The sequence below is a fragment of the Nyctereutes procyonoides genome, unplaced genomic scaffold (assembly GCF_905146905.1).
Source record: "Nyctereutes procyonoides isolate TBG_1078 unplaced genomic scaffold, NYPRO_anot_genome, whole genome shotgun sequence".
Lineage (NCBI taxonomy): Eukaryota > Metazoa > Chordata > Mammalia > Carnivora > Canidae > Nyctereutes > Nyctereutes procyonoides.
Window position 1 is genome coordinate 25231452 of NW_026575043.1, and position 15185 is coordinate 25246636.

The window sequence follows — 15185 nt, forward strand, 5'->3', positions numbered from 1 at the left end:
CCTGTCTGACTCGCTCCACTTTACAGCAGTTGCCACCCCCACGACTCCTAAACTGACCACCTAAACTGACCTTCATCAAATGCACCAACTGCTTTCCTCTGACCAAATCCACCATCCCTCCCGGGCTCTTTTCCTCCTTCCTAAGGGCGGTTGCCCATGTGGGATCAGCCTCCCTCTCGTTGATACCTAATACAGTGCCTCAACCCGAAGGCCCCCGCAGCTCTGAGGTCTCCCTCGTCCTGCTGATACGCTCAGGTCCTCTTGCCATGACCCGCAAGATCCCAGCATCAGACTCGCCTTCCCTTTTCCTCTCTTTTCCATCCACAAGCAAATCCTGGCCACTTTTTAAGAGATTTTATTTATTTATGAGAGAGAGAGAGAGAAAGCGAGTGCATGAGTGGGGGAGGCCAGAGGGAGAAGTAGACTCCCCGCGGAGCAGGGGGCTCCATCCCGGGCCCTGAGATCCTGACCTGAGCCAAAGGCAGATGCTCCATCCACTGAGCCGCCCGGCATCCCGGATCCGGGCCCCTTTACCCCCGTAATAAATTCTGACCATTGCATCTCCTCACCCTTCTACCAGCAGCGCCCTGGCACACATCGGCAGCATCTCCTGCCACACATCAGCAGCATCTCCTGAGCCACATCAGCAGCATCTCCTGAGCCACATCAGCAGCATCTCCTGAGCCACATCTGCAGCATCTCCTGAGCCACATCAGCAGCATCTCCTGCCACGCATCAGCATCATCTGCGACCCTCGCCTGCGCCATGCCCGTTAGACCCGTTTCCCCTCGGGTGCCTCCCACGGTTCATCTCCCCGGCGGCCGGAATAATCTTTTAAAAATACAGATAGAATCTTACCCCCCAGTTTCCAGCCCTCCAAGGGCCGCCCATTCAACTTAGAATTAACTACACCCCCGCCCCCTCCATGCCGGCAAGACATGGCCTAGCTCCTGCCAAACACCTACAGGACACATCCTGTCCTCCTGCCCTCCTGGGTGGGCAGCTGTCGCCTCTACCTGGCGTGTGATTCCCGGTACACGCCCGCTCCCTCCCACGGGTCAGGGCCCACGTGCTCACCTCCTGTGTTTCCTCCCACGTCCTGTCCATAGCAGCCCCTTGCACCGTCCCACTACCCTTCTTAATGACTTTCAGAGCACCTTTCCCTATTTTAAGTCATCTCGCCCCTTCCCCAGTGTGTGTCTGGGCCCACGGCGGATGTCTTCCTCCTTGGTTACCCTGGAGCTTGAGCCCGTGCCCTGGGAGTGTCCTCTTCAGATCCCCCTGTGCCCTAAGACCAGAAGGGCCTTCCAGGGAAGCTCTGACTCCTTTTCCATATTCCCAGTCCAGGTCCCTGGGGCTAATGAACCGGGCGGAGCCCGAAGGATGGCTTGATTAGGGCGGACGCAGGACCAGCGTGAAGGCTACCTAAGCTGTCCAAGGAGGAGGTAATAATGCTCACCCCGAACTACGGCCCCCGTGTGGGCTTGCTGAACAGTGCAGACATTTGAGAGAGACCCCAGCACCGGAACCGACCGACTAGATGAGTGGAGACCGGGTGGGTTCGCCCGCTGGTGCTTCCAGAACCACGTCCACAGACCGGCCTCCTTAAATAGCAGACATTGATTTTTCATAAGTGAAAACTAAGCTGGAAGTCCAGGACCAAGGGACCGGCAGGGCTGGCTTCCCCCGACGCCTCCTTCCTCGTCTTCCTGGCTCTTCCTCCTTTCCCTGACTTTTCCATATTCGTGATCTCATTCAGGACATTGCTTTATTTTTTTTGCATATTTTTTTAAATTTTATTTATTTATTCATGAGAGACAGAGAGAGAGGGGCAGAGGCCCAGGCAGAGGGAGAAGCAGGCTCCATGCAGGGAACCTGACGCGGGACTCGATCTCGGGACCCCGGGGTCACACCCTGGGCCGAAGGCAGGAGCCACCCGGGCTGCCCCGAGGACATTGCTTTAAAGATCAAACCTGTATCTCTCAAGTTCTGGCCTCTTCCCTGCAACTCCAGACTCAGGTCTAGCTCAACATCTCCGCTTTAAAATTCTAACAAAACACCTTATACTTAACACTTCCGGAGTAGAATTCCTGCTATTTTCCCCGAAACCTGCTCCTCCTCTCATCTTCTCCATCACAGTCAATGGCACCAAATTCACCTCGCTGCTCGATGCACAAACAACAATTAAAATGATACTTACTGACTTAGGCCAAATTCTGTTCTAAACAGAAAACCTGCTTATTCGTAAGGTTTCCTATTTTCTGTGTTGGGCTTCCTTTTGCCTCCTTAGCTCCTCAGGAAGGTTTCTTTTGTCCATGGAAGGAGCACGCTCAAGGGGCATGTCCACCAGCCCCTTCCACTCCGGGCTCCCGCCCAGCCCAAGGTGGGACGACGGATGCTCTAAGTTCGTCCTGTCTGGTTGACTCCTAAGGAACCTTCTCCTCCCAGGCAAATGCCAGTCCGTTTTGCGTGGTATGAATTAGCCAACGATCGTGGCCATGGCACTTTGCAACTGGAATCAGGAGATGGCAGCTGAAGCTGTTGCCTCTCAAAATCACAACAGGATAAATAAACTCGTAAAAGGCACAAGCACCAGGAAAATGCTTTGGCCAAAAACTGAGACTCACAAGGGAACGGTACCATGCACAGTGCTTTACAATGCCCTGGCTACTGTTTTATGCCACCTTTTAGCCACGAAAAGCAGATGAGGCAAGAGGCTACACTCATGAGCCCGTCGAGGCACACGATGGTTACTGGGAACGTCCGCCCTTGCCTCAGCCTTTGGTGGCCACCTCTCACTGAAGGGCTCAGCGCGTGTGGTTCTGTTTCCTAAGCAATCATGGGTCTGGGTAAACACGCTTGACTGATTAATGATAACAGCTCTTAAAACACCACAGACATTTCCAGTGCCCAGAAATGTTTATTTTTTTTATACTAAATTAAATTCATTTTCTCTCTCATTCCCTCTAAGGAAAACGGTGACAAATTTGAATTCGGAGTGGACTGCTGCCTTGAAGATGGCCATGTGCCACGACCTCTAAGTAGGCGATGGTTTGGGTTTGTATTTCAGCCGGAGGATCGTGGGAGGGAGGAGGCTTAAGGGCAGAGAAAGAAAAAGGAAAACCCTCACTGAGCGCTGTATCATCGTACAACAGTACGGAGACCATGGCCTTAGACACCAAAGGACCTTGATGAATATTTTGTACTTACTAAAAGCAGTAATAATTTATCATATTATCGTACTTACTTACGATGGAAAAAGAGAAAGAAGCAAGTAATTGAGAGCATCTTCTTTGTGCTATAGGGACCCCGGCGCTGGGGAACAGGCAGCATTATCTCCAGGCGGCACGTTAGAAGAGCGGAAGGTCAGAGTGGCCCACCTGCCCAAGGAAGGACAGGGCAAAACCGCGACATAAGCATCAGTCTTTTGGATTCCAAAGCCCACTTTTCATCTATTAATGTTTATCCACATTGGCTCCAGTGATGAGAGCAACAATAGACACATTTCTTTTTTTTTTTTTTAGATTTTATTTTTATTATTTGAAAGAGAATGAGAGTGAGCGGGCACAAGCAGGGGTGGGGGCCGAGGGAGAGGGAAAAGCAGGCTCCCCAGTGAGCAGGGAGCCCGATGTGGGGCTCGGTCCCAGGGCCCGGGATCACGGCCTGAGGCGAAGGCAGGTGCTTACACACCTGAGCCTGCAGGCGCCCTGACTCTTATATCTACAGTGTCTACTTGCTTTGTTTATATTAATAATTCTGGCCTTTTTTACTCTGATGAATCTGTTACCTGTTAAAACTCTGTATTACACTAGACATGCTAGTCTTGGCATCTGAACTGTTGTGGTTTTTTTTCCTGTTACTGTGCCTCTGCTCATTCCTACCAGCTGTATATTGGCCAGCAGAGAGGTGTCCTCAAAGAGCACATCCTTAAAAAAAAAAATTAAAATTAAAATTAAAATAAATAAATAAATAAAATAAAATAATAAAATAAAATAAAATAAATAAAAAAGAGCACATCCTTCCAATAGATAGCTTTCCAGGCTCTAAGGATCATAGCTCTACAACTTAGAAATGTACTAAGGGCAGCCCGGGTGGCCCAGTGGTTTGGCGTCTGCCTTCAGCCCAGGGCATGATCCTGGAGACCGGGGATCGAGTCCCATGTCGGGCTCCCTGCATGGAGCCTGCTTCTCCCTCTGCCTGTGTCCCTGCCTCTCTCTGTGTGTCTCTCATGAATAAATAAATAAAATCTTAAAAAAAAAAGAAATATACTAAGACCCTAGCATAAGCTGAAAGAGGAAGAGAAATTTAGATTGTTGTGACTCCCATCTTAAAAAAAATGAGTTGAAGTAAAGCTGCGGTTTGCAAATCTGTTTCAAAGAACAAATAGATATTGTGGGGTTTTTTTCCAATTTTTAAATTTTTTGGTCAGCAGTGACTAAATTGAATTTATAAAGGCACACTTGGCTATATACAGTAGGAAGATATGTGGCATAGCTGTGAAGGATACTCTCCAAGAAAAGACATTTGACTCACTGTTCAGGAAAAGTCATTGTAAACATTGGGCAAACGGTGACAATGATTCTGCTTTTTTTTCCTACATGTTAAAAACAGGCGTATAGTTTCTTCATGTCATAAAGTGGGCATATAAATAAGAATGGGGGGAGGCCAACAATATTTATTTGCTTATTCTTCACTAAGTATTTGTTACATGCTCCCTTTTGTCAAGAACTGTGCAAGGATTTGGGATAACAGCTCAGAGAAACATTGCCCATGCTCTCGAGTAGCTCAATGTTTAGGGTAGAGAACACAGAAATGAAAGAAAAGAGATCAAAGTAATACATGATTTAGTGCCAAAATATCGGCAAAATGCTGGAAGAGGTCAAATCTCAGAATCTCCTCTGCCGTTCAAACAAACAAAAACAGGGGCACCCGGTTGGCTCAGCGGTTGAGCGTCTGCCTTCAGCCCAGGGCACGATCCTGGAGACCCGGGATCGAGTCCCACGTCGGGCTCCCTGCATGGAGCCTGCTTCTCCCTCTGCCTGTGCCTCTGCCTCTCTCTGTGTGTCTCTCATGAATAAATAAATAAAATCTTTTAAAAAAATTAAAAAAAAAACAAACAGAAACAAAAGAAAACACCTTGTTCAAATCTACTAAATATCCTTTGAGTTAAAGATTTGTTCTGGAAGAGGCAACACACTTTCTGAAACATTCAGGTCTTCCTACCAGTATTTCTGGTCATAATGAACCTATGGGGCAAATGGTCATGACCTGCTGTCTCTGAATGTTCTTCAAACTCTACGTGAAAAGCTACTTCCTCCAAGATGATCTGATTCGTCTGCTAATCTGAATGTGCCCTGCATCTGCTTCACTATCATCTTCTAAATCACTTTTTAACCTATGTCACGGCAATCTTTTTCCCCCGAATTTTGCCTTCAAGAACACACGGCTCAGGTCAAGGCCATCCGAAGTTACCAAAGAGTAAAAGTTTACCTTCCTCCCTTTCCCTGGAGATTCTTCGTCTCTTGGTCTCTAAGCTGATGCTTCTGAGATTCAGTCAAATAAATGTACCTCAGGGTGTCTATGGACCCAGTTACCAACTAAGCAGCGGGATCCAAAAGTTTCTGGGTGTGCCCTTCCCACCCAGGCCCGGCTTCCAAAGAGATGAGGCCATCTGTGGAATCCTGGAGCAGAACACTGTGCATCTGTCTGCCCTCCATGAACCCGGTTTTTGATCCTAGTACAGAAAACTAGCCTCATATGTGTACAATGACCCCGATTGAGGTTAATCTATACAGAATGGAATGGGTAACCAGCAGCCAAGCACTCTCTGTTTTGACAGCAATAGAATGTATCAGTTGGCTGAGGCTGTACTTTGCTGCAATAACAAACATCTCCGAAAAAAAAAAAAGAAAGAAAGAAAGAAAAAAGCTCTGAAATCTCAGCCTTACAACAGAGATTTTTCTCTTGCTCCTGTTACAGCTTTCCTGGCTGTGGCTTTGCTCCATCCTTTCTGTCTCCCAGGACCTACACAGAAGAATTAGCCTTTATCCAGAACAAAGCAGATGTCCCAAAAGAAGGAGAAAAAGATGAGAGACCATGTGATGGCTTTTTTTTTTTTTCCAGCTTCCTCTTGGACATTGCACAGGTCACTTTTGCTGGTGTTGCATTGTCCGAACAAGTGCGTGGCCAAGGCTAACATCAATGGGTTGAGAGAGTCTAAGTCCCTGAGAGGGAGAGACTTGTAAGAGGAGCAGTGAACATTTTAAACCATAATTTCATAATTTTGACCACAACATATGAGAAAGATTTAGATATTGAAGGCATCTAGGAAGAAGATTAGAGCAACAGGTTCCTGTTGAGTTTTAGTGGCAGAGTGATCATGTCAATCAATTGTCTGGCTCTGGGCCTTAACTTTTTCATCTATAAAATCAGAGGTTCGGCCTACATGGCATCAAAGTCTTTCTGGATCTGCCGTTAAGCCAAGAGCCACGCACTGTGGTTATCTACTTTGTTGTCTTAACCCAAGAAAGAGCGCCGGAGCCGTTTCTCTATTTCTCAGAGACCTCCCCAAGCATGGTGCTGGGAAACGCCGTCAAGTAAATGAGTGACACCCTGTGGATGACTCACACATTCATGCAAATTCCCCAGATAATTTTCTGGAAGCAAGAATGTCAGAGTGTGGGGAAGACGGAGAGCCTCGGGTGGTGCTGAAGGCAGAGAAGAAACGGGAATAGAGGGGAAGGGAGAAGAAACGGGTAGGAAATATCAGAAAGGGAGACAGACCGTGAAGACTCCTAACTCTGGGAAACGAACTAGGGGTGGTGGGAGGGGAGGAGGGAGGGGGGTGGGGGTGACTGGGTGACGGGCACTGAGGGGGACACTTGACGGGACAAGCACTGGGTGTTGTTATGTATGTTGGCAAACTGAACACCAATAAAAAATAAATTTATTATTAAAATTAAATAAATAAATAAATAAATATTAATATTAAAATTAAATTAAAATTTAAAAAAAAGAAACGGGAAGAAAGGAGAAGAGCGAGCAGGGAGGCAGGGAGCGGGAAGCCAGGGCCGGGGCCACCGGCCTGGGCACGAACCCCGAACCCCGACGGCAGCTCTGCGCTTCGCCAGGGCCGAGCCTTGCCCACCGCCCTGATGCCAAGGCCCATAAACAGGCCTCTAAAGGATTGCAGAGAGAAAGACGTGTGGGCTTGCTTGATGTCCCCTGTCCCGTGTGTGGTGTAGGACCCCCAGGTAGGCCCCACTCCAAACCGCCCGAGTTCAGCTCCAGGGAATGCGGCTGCGCGGCTTGCAGCCCGGATTCCCGCTTCCCGGGAGGCGCTGGTGGCCTGTCAAAGCCAGGGGAAGGGTGGATGTGCCAAGAGCACGCTCTCCCCCTCGGACGGGCCGCTGAGCAGAAATGCGCACCCCTTTTGGTTCCCGTTCACTGTTTCTGTGAGGCAGCGAATGGTCATTTTTAAGGAGCCCCCGGAGGCCACAGAGATGGGCGCTGCCAGTTAAGTAAGTGCAGGGCGGCCTTTGAACTTCACTTAGTCCTCGCTGGGGTGACGGGGTGGTGGGGGCCTTCTGTCCCCTGCACATTCTTGTCACCTGGGGGGTCATTCGGGCTGCATCCCTTCTTGTGATAACTGTGATGGAGAGAAGCTCCCGATCGCGTGGAGGGTGCAGACTCCTGTCCACGCCGCGTGAAGGTGGCCAGGGTCTGGGCCTGCTGGGCGCTGAACCCCAGGCCAGGGTGCCGGGAAAGGTCCTGCGACGCCCTGGGCGCTGTGCGAGCCCGAGGAGCAGGCCCGGCCTCCCTCTCCTGGCCTGCGGCTGCTGCACCAGAAGGCCGGGAGCCAGAAGGCAAGCAGGACAGTGACAGGCGGGCTCTGGGTGTGCGGGTCCCCGGGCCCCTGTGTCGTCACCCCTCTTCGGCCCCGAGGATTACCCTGCGACTAGGGATCCAAGCCTTTGGGGACCCGCAGGAGAGGCAGAGGCCCCCAGCGTGGCTGGGCCCGGAGGCCGCTGCAGGCCGCGCCGGCCCAGGGCAGCAGAGGCGGCCGGCCACCCCGCGAGGGGGCACAGGGCGTCCTCGGGCCTGACACCCAGGACCAAAAGCACCCTGTAATTCGTGCCCGCCTCGCTGCTCCCGTGGCTCCAGGCCTGTGGGGACGCGGCCTGTGGGACAAGCCGTGCCATAGGTCTGTGACCCACTGGGGCCTGCAAGGGTCACTTGGGCGCTGGCTCCCGTCCTGGAGCTCAGCAGGAGGTGACCCCGGGGGCAGGGCCCCCCCACCCGGGCCTGCGTCCCCGGGGCCCCCGGCCTTCGCCACCCAGGTCGCCCTGCACACATCTCCTGACGTTTCCTGCAGTCAGCACGAGCACTAATTGAAAATTTGGGTGGCCTCGCTTATTTATTTTCCTGGAATGCGGTGGCTTATGTTCCCGCGGCCCTTTCTCAGCGGTGCAACGTTTGGATTTCAAGCCAGGCCGAGGAGCAGCGGGGCCGGCGGCTGCGGAGCCCGGGCCGCCCTCCCGGAGCAGGCTCGCCGCTGGCCGCCCTGCGGAGAGGAAAGGTCAGTGGGAGGCAGCGCTCACCCTCACCCGGTAGGACTCGCGTCCGAGCCTCGCTCGAATTCTGTCAGGTTAATCCACTAAAACAAACCAAACCAAACCAAACCAAACCAAACCAGGAGAGCCTCGCGGCGGCCCTAGCCGGGCTGCGTCCCCCCACGGCCTGCACGCGCTGCCGAGCGTTCTTTCTGTAGGAGTATGAAGGCCCCAGTGCAATTTTTAATTTTATCAAGATGTTTTACATGCTGTTCTAATAATGCGCCCCTGCCGTAAATTTCGCGTGGCCTGACACGCCGAGAGGCCTGCACTGCGGTGCATTTGTATAAAAACACAATTCCGGCAAAAGTCAAATTCATACAAACGGCCTGGAGAATTTACGCCTCAAAACTGACTTTTGATTTCACCCTGGATGTGTTGCATCTTTCACTCCTGAGCTTCGGATGTAGAGAGGGGGTGGAGTTTTAAACATCCGATGCATTCTGCATGAACTATATTGAGAGAGGGATTTGGGATGGTTGAAATATATACACACGCGTTGAACGGGGTTACTTAGTCATGACAATGACTCTAATGCAGCTCTGAGAGTGTGCCGGTTGAGGAATGAACATGTTTCCAGTTTTGTGTCTTTAAAGCAGGACTGAGGCGAGGGGATTTTCTCTCTCTGGAGAGCCACCCTCCCCAGGTTTGCAGACTCCTGGCACCGGTGTAAGGCCCGGGCACACCACTGTACACCCGTTAACCTCAAAATGGGAAAGTAGTAAGGCATTTGCGTGGAGCACAGGTTGCCAGGGTTGTGAGCTGAAAGTGAAATCTTAGCATCTGTCTGTCCTGTTTAGTTTGAGCAACTGATTTGGGGAATTTAAAAAAAAAAGAAAAAGGACATGTTTATTTTAATCGAGCAATTAACAGCATCAAATCGTTATTCCAAGTTACTTTTTATAAATCGGAGATAGGACTGAATCGTCGAAAAATCAATGATAATCACACTCGAGTCATGTCTTCACGTAAAGAGCAAGTACATACAGGTATCTGACCTCTCAGCTGAACAAACTTATTAATGCCTTACTATGCTTCATCAATAGGATTTCTTTTCCTTACACATTTTGTCTTAAAATCAAAGGTATTAAGGAGGGAAAAGATCTGCTTGGACGATGCAAATATTGCTTAGCTGAAGTGCTTATTTTGATTTTATACATGTGAGCTGAATAACATAATTACGGTTTTTCCATGTGATGCTGATTATGTATTTCAAGCTCACTATTTAGGATATGCTACGCAATTAATAATGGTCGCTTTGCTCTTCATAAGCTGTAAAGGATTTTCAACACATATAATAGGGTTCATGATAATTCTCTGAGGCTCACTTGTTTAAAAAGTACATTAAACTCAAGAAAAGATATTAAAGGTAAATAAGTTACATTTATTAGAAATACAGACATACTAATAGAATCAAGGATGAAAAATAGGAAAGATAATTTAAAAAGTCTGACTAAAGAAGATATTTAACCTTAGATGGCTGTGCTCAATATTTAATCCAGTGCAGAAAAGGATTTTTGCAGCTCTTTCATCCTTCTGAACAGTTTAGAAAACAGGCTCGCAGACAGTGACATGGTAAATGCAAAGATATTTTATTTAGTAGCTTTTCTTTCCATCTGACTTTCTAAAATAAAATGCTAAAAGCAAATTACATTTTCACAACCGTATCATTTTTCTCATCGTAGTGGGCCTCTTATTGTGTCTGTCTTGTTATGTTAAATTATACCTTAAGAAAATAAATGGCCATCTGGGAAATAGTCCATTTGCAGCCTTGCCTTTTGTAGTTAAATCTGAACAGATATGGAGAAAAGACATGTTTTATTATTTGTACAAAGTCTCAAAAAATAAAAATGACACATTTCTAATATTTCCCTCTGTCATCTCCACTTTGTTAGAGTCAAATGATTTCAGCCCGGCTGATGATTTCTCCCCTAGACGTCAAAAAGCAAAATTAAAGTCGTTTTTAAAAGAAATGCACTTCATAGAATAAGCAAGAGCAAAACTCACTTCTTGTGACTTACCTTTCCTGTGTATAACAAAGAGCTGCCATTTCCTTTCAGTACAGATGGGCGACTCCAGAGTGTATTTTACGACTTGCTCAGAAACATAATTCATAACTGAATTTAGGTATTGCCTAAAAAAAAATTAATCCCTAAAATTTCAAAACTATTCCTAATAGAAATGTAAAGTCTGGGCTGGAAGATTTATGTAACAGAGGATGGGCCATTATGTGCAGAGCCAGCTTAAAGAGGACAAAGTTTGCCAAACGGGTGTGCAAAAAAAAAAAAAAAAAAGAAAGAAAGAAAAAAGAAAAAAAACAACAAAATGAAAGCGTGAGTATGAACTAACTTCTCATCTTTGCTTGCTCTTGAAATTTAACAACTCAGAAAATTGGGGTGTATGTACAATATTGGATAATAGAATTATTGGGCCTATGTATCCGTTTTCTACATCTGACATCCAACTGTAAACAACTGACAACTCACCTGATTTGGATTCGTTTATCCAAAGCATAAGGCAAAATAAACCAGGTGCCTGATTTCTCTTTCTTGAAAAAATAAGCTGGTCCTTCTGAACACTTGGCGTCAGAGGCAAAAAGCAGCTGTATAACTAAGACAACGAGGTGCCTAGCAGACTTCTGGGCCTAAGGATCTGCCAGTGTAGACTGACTACTCACTGCAAGACGGGGCGGGAGAGAAGACGCCTTGTGGCTAGGAAGCCCAAACTCTCCCAAACACAATTCTCCTGTTACATAGGCCACGAACGGCCTTCCGAGCCGTTGAAAGCAAAGTACCAGTTTACAGTCTCCCCATGATGAGTGGGTCAGCCACAAAAGAGGAATGTGTTAATCAGAGAAATTCTAAAAAATTAGAATGCTGCTGTCAGCATTCCCTTTACACTGAATTCTGCTGAAAACCTCAATTTACAGAAAAGATGAAAGGGATGTAGGGAAAATAAATATTTAAACTATGATTGATGAGACAGGCTGATGCAAGGTGGGTGAAAACGCAGCTAAGACCAAATGGAATCTAAACATTCGAAGGCCCGAGTCCCCGGCAGCTGCTCCCCAGCCCGGGTCGCACACCTGCCGTGGGGAGCGCGGTTTCCACGCGCTGGCCCACCCCGTTCCACCCTCCTGGGCAGCTGCCACCTCCAGATTCAGCTGAAGTCCTCCGTCGTTTGCACGTGTGGGGAGCAGGGTGGGCAGTGGCGGGGGGCTCCCTGCAGGCCTGGGCCCGCAGCTGGGCAGGGATGGTCCCCAGCAGACTGGGGGGCCTGCCTCAGTCCGTCCCCATCTTTAGCTTAGACGAGGCTGAAAGCTAAAATGATGTCCCTGAAGTCCCTTGTTTAAAAAAAAAATGACTTCCAATTTTCTCAGATTTTTCTGTTCTGTTCAAAAATGCAAACAGAAAGAGGGAAGGAGGAAGGCAGGGAGAGAGGAAGAGAAGGAAGCAGGAAGGAAGAAGCTAGTCAGTCTGACTTGACCCAACTCTCACCCCGTCTACCTCCACGTAATCCTCTTCTCTTGAACTTTGGGCAGGTGGCTAATTCTCCTCACGTGCCCGCGGCTGGCCATTCCTGGTTCTGTGACATCTTTTTCTTCTCCCTATGGAAGTGTGATGCTCGGGAAACGAAAAGCCATAGGACTTAATCCATCCCTATGAATCTAAGATGAATTATTTATGCAAAAGGAATAAGAAGTTGACATCTGTTGTTACCATTACTCACAAACCAACTGCTCGCTTGGATCTGGAATGTTCCTGTGGCCACGATCTACTGGCAGCCCCGAGCATGGGCCTTTAGGATCTCTGCGTGCATTCTGTTTACAGTGGCCTGGAAGGAATGTGGGATGTGTCAGCGACCAAAACTGGGTGGAGTTTTTAGCACCTCAGACTCCCAAAGATTTTATACATTAAAGAAGGTTTTTGTTTCCAAGTGTTTCTCAGCAGTTGAAGACCATTATTAATTATAAATATTATGAGTAGTATTAATTGTATTAATAATTATTACAGATATGCTGAAAGGGTAATACGTGAGCATAAATTCATGCATCAGAGTTGATAATTTTAAAATGTCATTTCATATTCACATAAAGTGCTTACTTAAACGTTTTGGAATAGTTATTCGTTAAAATACTCCGACGATGAAAAGTATCCTAACTTCCACGTTAAAAAATATAAAATGTCTCAAGTTTATAGAAGGTAATTTGCCGTTGTTGCTAAATTGCTGTTGCAATTGTGGTCTGTAATTATACTTTGTAAAGGTCAGTATTCTAAATTATTCAGGCTCATCAATTGTCATGCAATATGTAACATTTCTGGTCATTGAAAACTGTTTTATGTGTAGTTATTAGATTCCTAGTCAGGAAATGCATATAGTTTAAAACATATGTGAATGATTTGTCGTTATCATTTTTCCAAAAATAGCGGTAAAAATGTATATTTATGTACTTATCCTCATATGAAGCTTACAAATGCCTATATTTCCAATAGAGATCGCAATAATGTAACATACGCACATATTGTGAATTAAAATATATATGCTTCTTCCAGTATGTATAAATTCATATGAAAAAGTTGAAAGATTGGGGCGCCTGGGTGGCTCAGTTAGTTAAGTGCCTGCCTTCAGCTCAGGTCATGACCTCAGGGTCCCGGGATCCAGCCCTGCGTCAGGCTCCCGGCTCAGCGTGGAGCCTGCTTTACCCTCTCTCTGGCTTGTGCCCTCTATCTCTATCAAATAATAAATAAAATCTTAAAAAATATAAATTAAAAAAATCAAAGATTAATAGCATATGGGTCACTTACATTTTTGAAGTAGTAAGTTTATTAACGTTTGTGTTGTAAAAAAGATTAGTTGTGCCAGAAACCTTGTGTCTGGGATTACTTCCACCTCCAAATATTGCTTACATAATTGTTTACTCATAAACCCAACCAACAGAATGGTCCTTTATTTGGTTTTACTCAAAATTTGCCTATTGAAATATGTGAGAGTGTGCTTGAAAAGCTAGCAGGAAAGATGGATTCTTCAGAGTTTCAGCTGCTATTTTCTTATTTGTTAAAGGCTTTTTTCCCCAATAGATTTTCTTAGGCAATTGATCTGTATCAGCCCTAACTGCAAATATTTATCAAACAAGACCTGGCCACAGAAATTAAGAGAAGACACAATAGGATTTTTCATTTATCCTCATTCCTGCCCATCATTCACAATATGGTCTTCTTATGTTGCCTTTGGAAAATAAATGTTGCAAAAACAAATAATTATAATGTCTTTACCTTAATGACAAATTGGCTTAATTTGTAGAAACCAGGAAAGGACACGTAGAAAAAAACAGCAGCGCCTGGAGCATAAGATGCATTGTCGATATTTGTTGATTCACAAAAACAAGCATGAGTTGCTGCAATTTACAGGTACAGAGGATCTCCCTGAATGGGCGGTCAGACAATTAGTTTTGCGTAGAAAATAGACCTCGTCTGAATTTGCTTTCTAGAATTGCACTGCCTCCAGGATGAATTTCCGAGACATTAAAAAAAATTAACATCTCCACGGACGTGTGATTGATATACAAAAATGCACATGTAGTGCATCTGATTTGGTGACTTTGGAATTCTAACATCTTTAAAGGAAAAAAAAAATGCTGTGCTATAAACCAAGAAGAGAAAGCGATGTGCAAATTCTGTGAATATAAAAGATTAACTAAAAATGCAGAAAGCTCCTCTCACTGTTTGATGTGGAAAGCTGACTCGTCTTGTTCAGGAAGAGCCAGTCTAAATTCTTTGAGAATTAATTTGTCTTTTGTTTCTCTTAAAACTTAACGCCAAAACCCACTGGGGGCTGGGAGGAAGCGCGGGGCCTGGCACAGCCAAGCATTTCATCCCCCTTTTCCACTGAATGACATTCTACTTTATAGTTTCTGGCTTGAAATCATATTTATCAGAAAAATTGCTGCCACATTTACAGTCAGCAGTTACCAGAATATTTATGCAAAGCATTAGAGAGCTCGATGGTGTTTAATATTTTTCCCTGGATATTAATCAACATTAATGCCCTCTCACACTGTAGCTGGTCGTTTCCCACCGACAGTGAAGAGGGCGGACACTTCAAAGTGAGCCAGGATAACCAAGAAAAATATGGTCTATAAATTGTGCTTCAAAACGGGTTTTCCTAAAGAATGAAAACTTCCTTCTAAATGTGTTTTAACAAATACACGCTTACAAACAGAAGGCCACTTGACAGCTGTAACAGTCGGATTTAAACGTATCCCAAACGCGAAATGACGTGAAAGGAACAGCAAAATCACTGAAATTTTCTTTCACAATCTGAAATCGGCTAAGTATGCACAGATTCTAAGATAAATCAGTTACAAATTAGAGAGATATTCCCCATCTGTTCGTATATAAAACTTTGTTAAGAATCCTCATAAGTCGAGAGTCCTGGAAAGCTGGTGGTGGCTGTTGTTGTTGTTTTTTTTTTCTTTTAATCAGAAAAAAAGCACACGCGTGGCTGAAATCGATCACTGACATCTGTGCATTCGTTGGACCTTCTAAGCTGTGTTAGTGGGATGTGAACGCAACA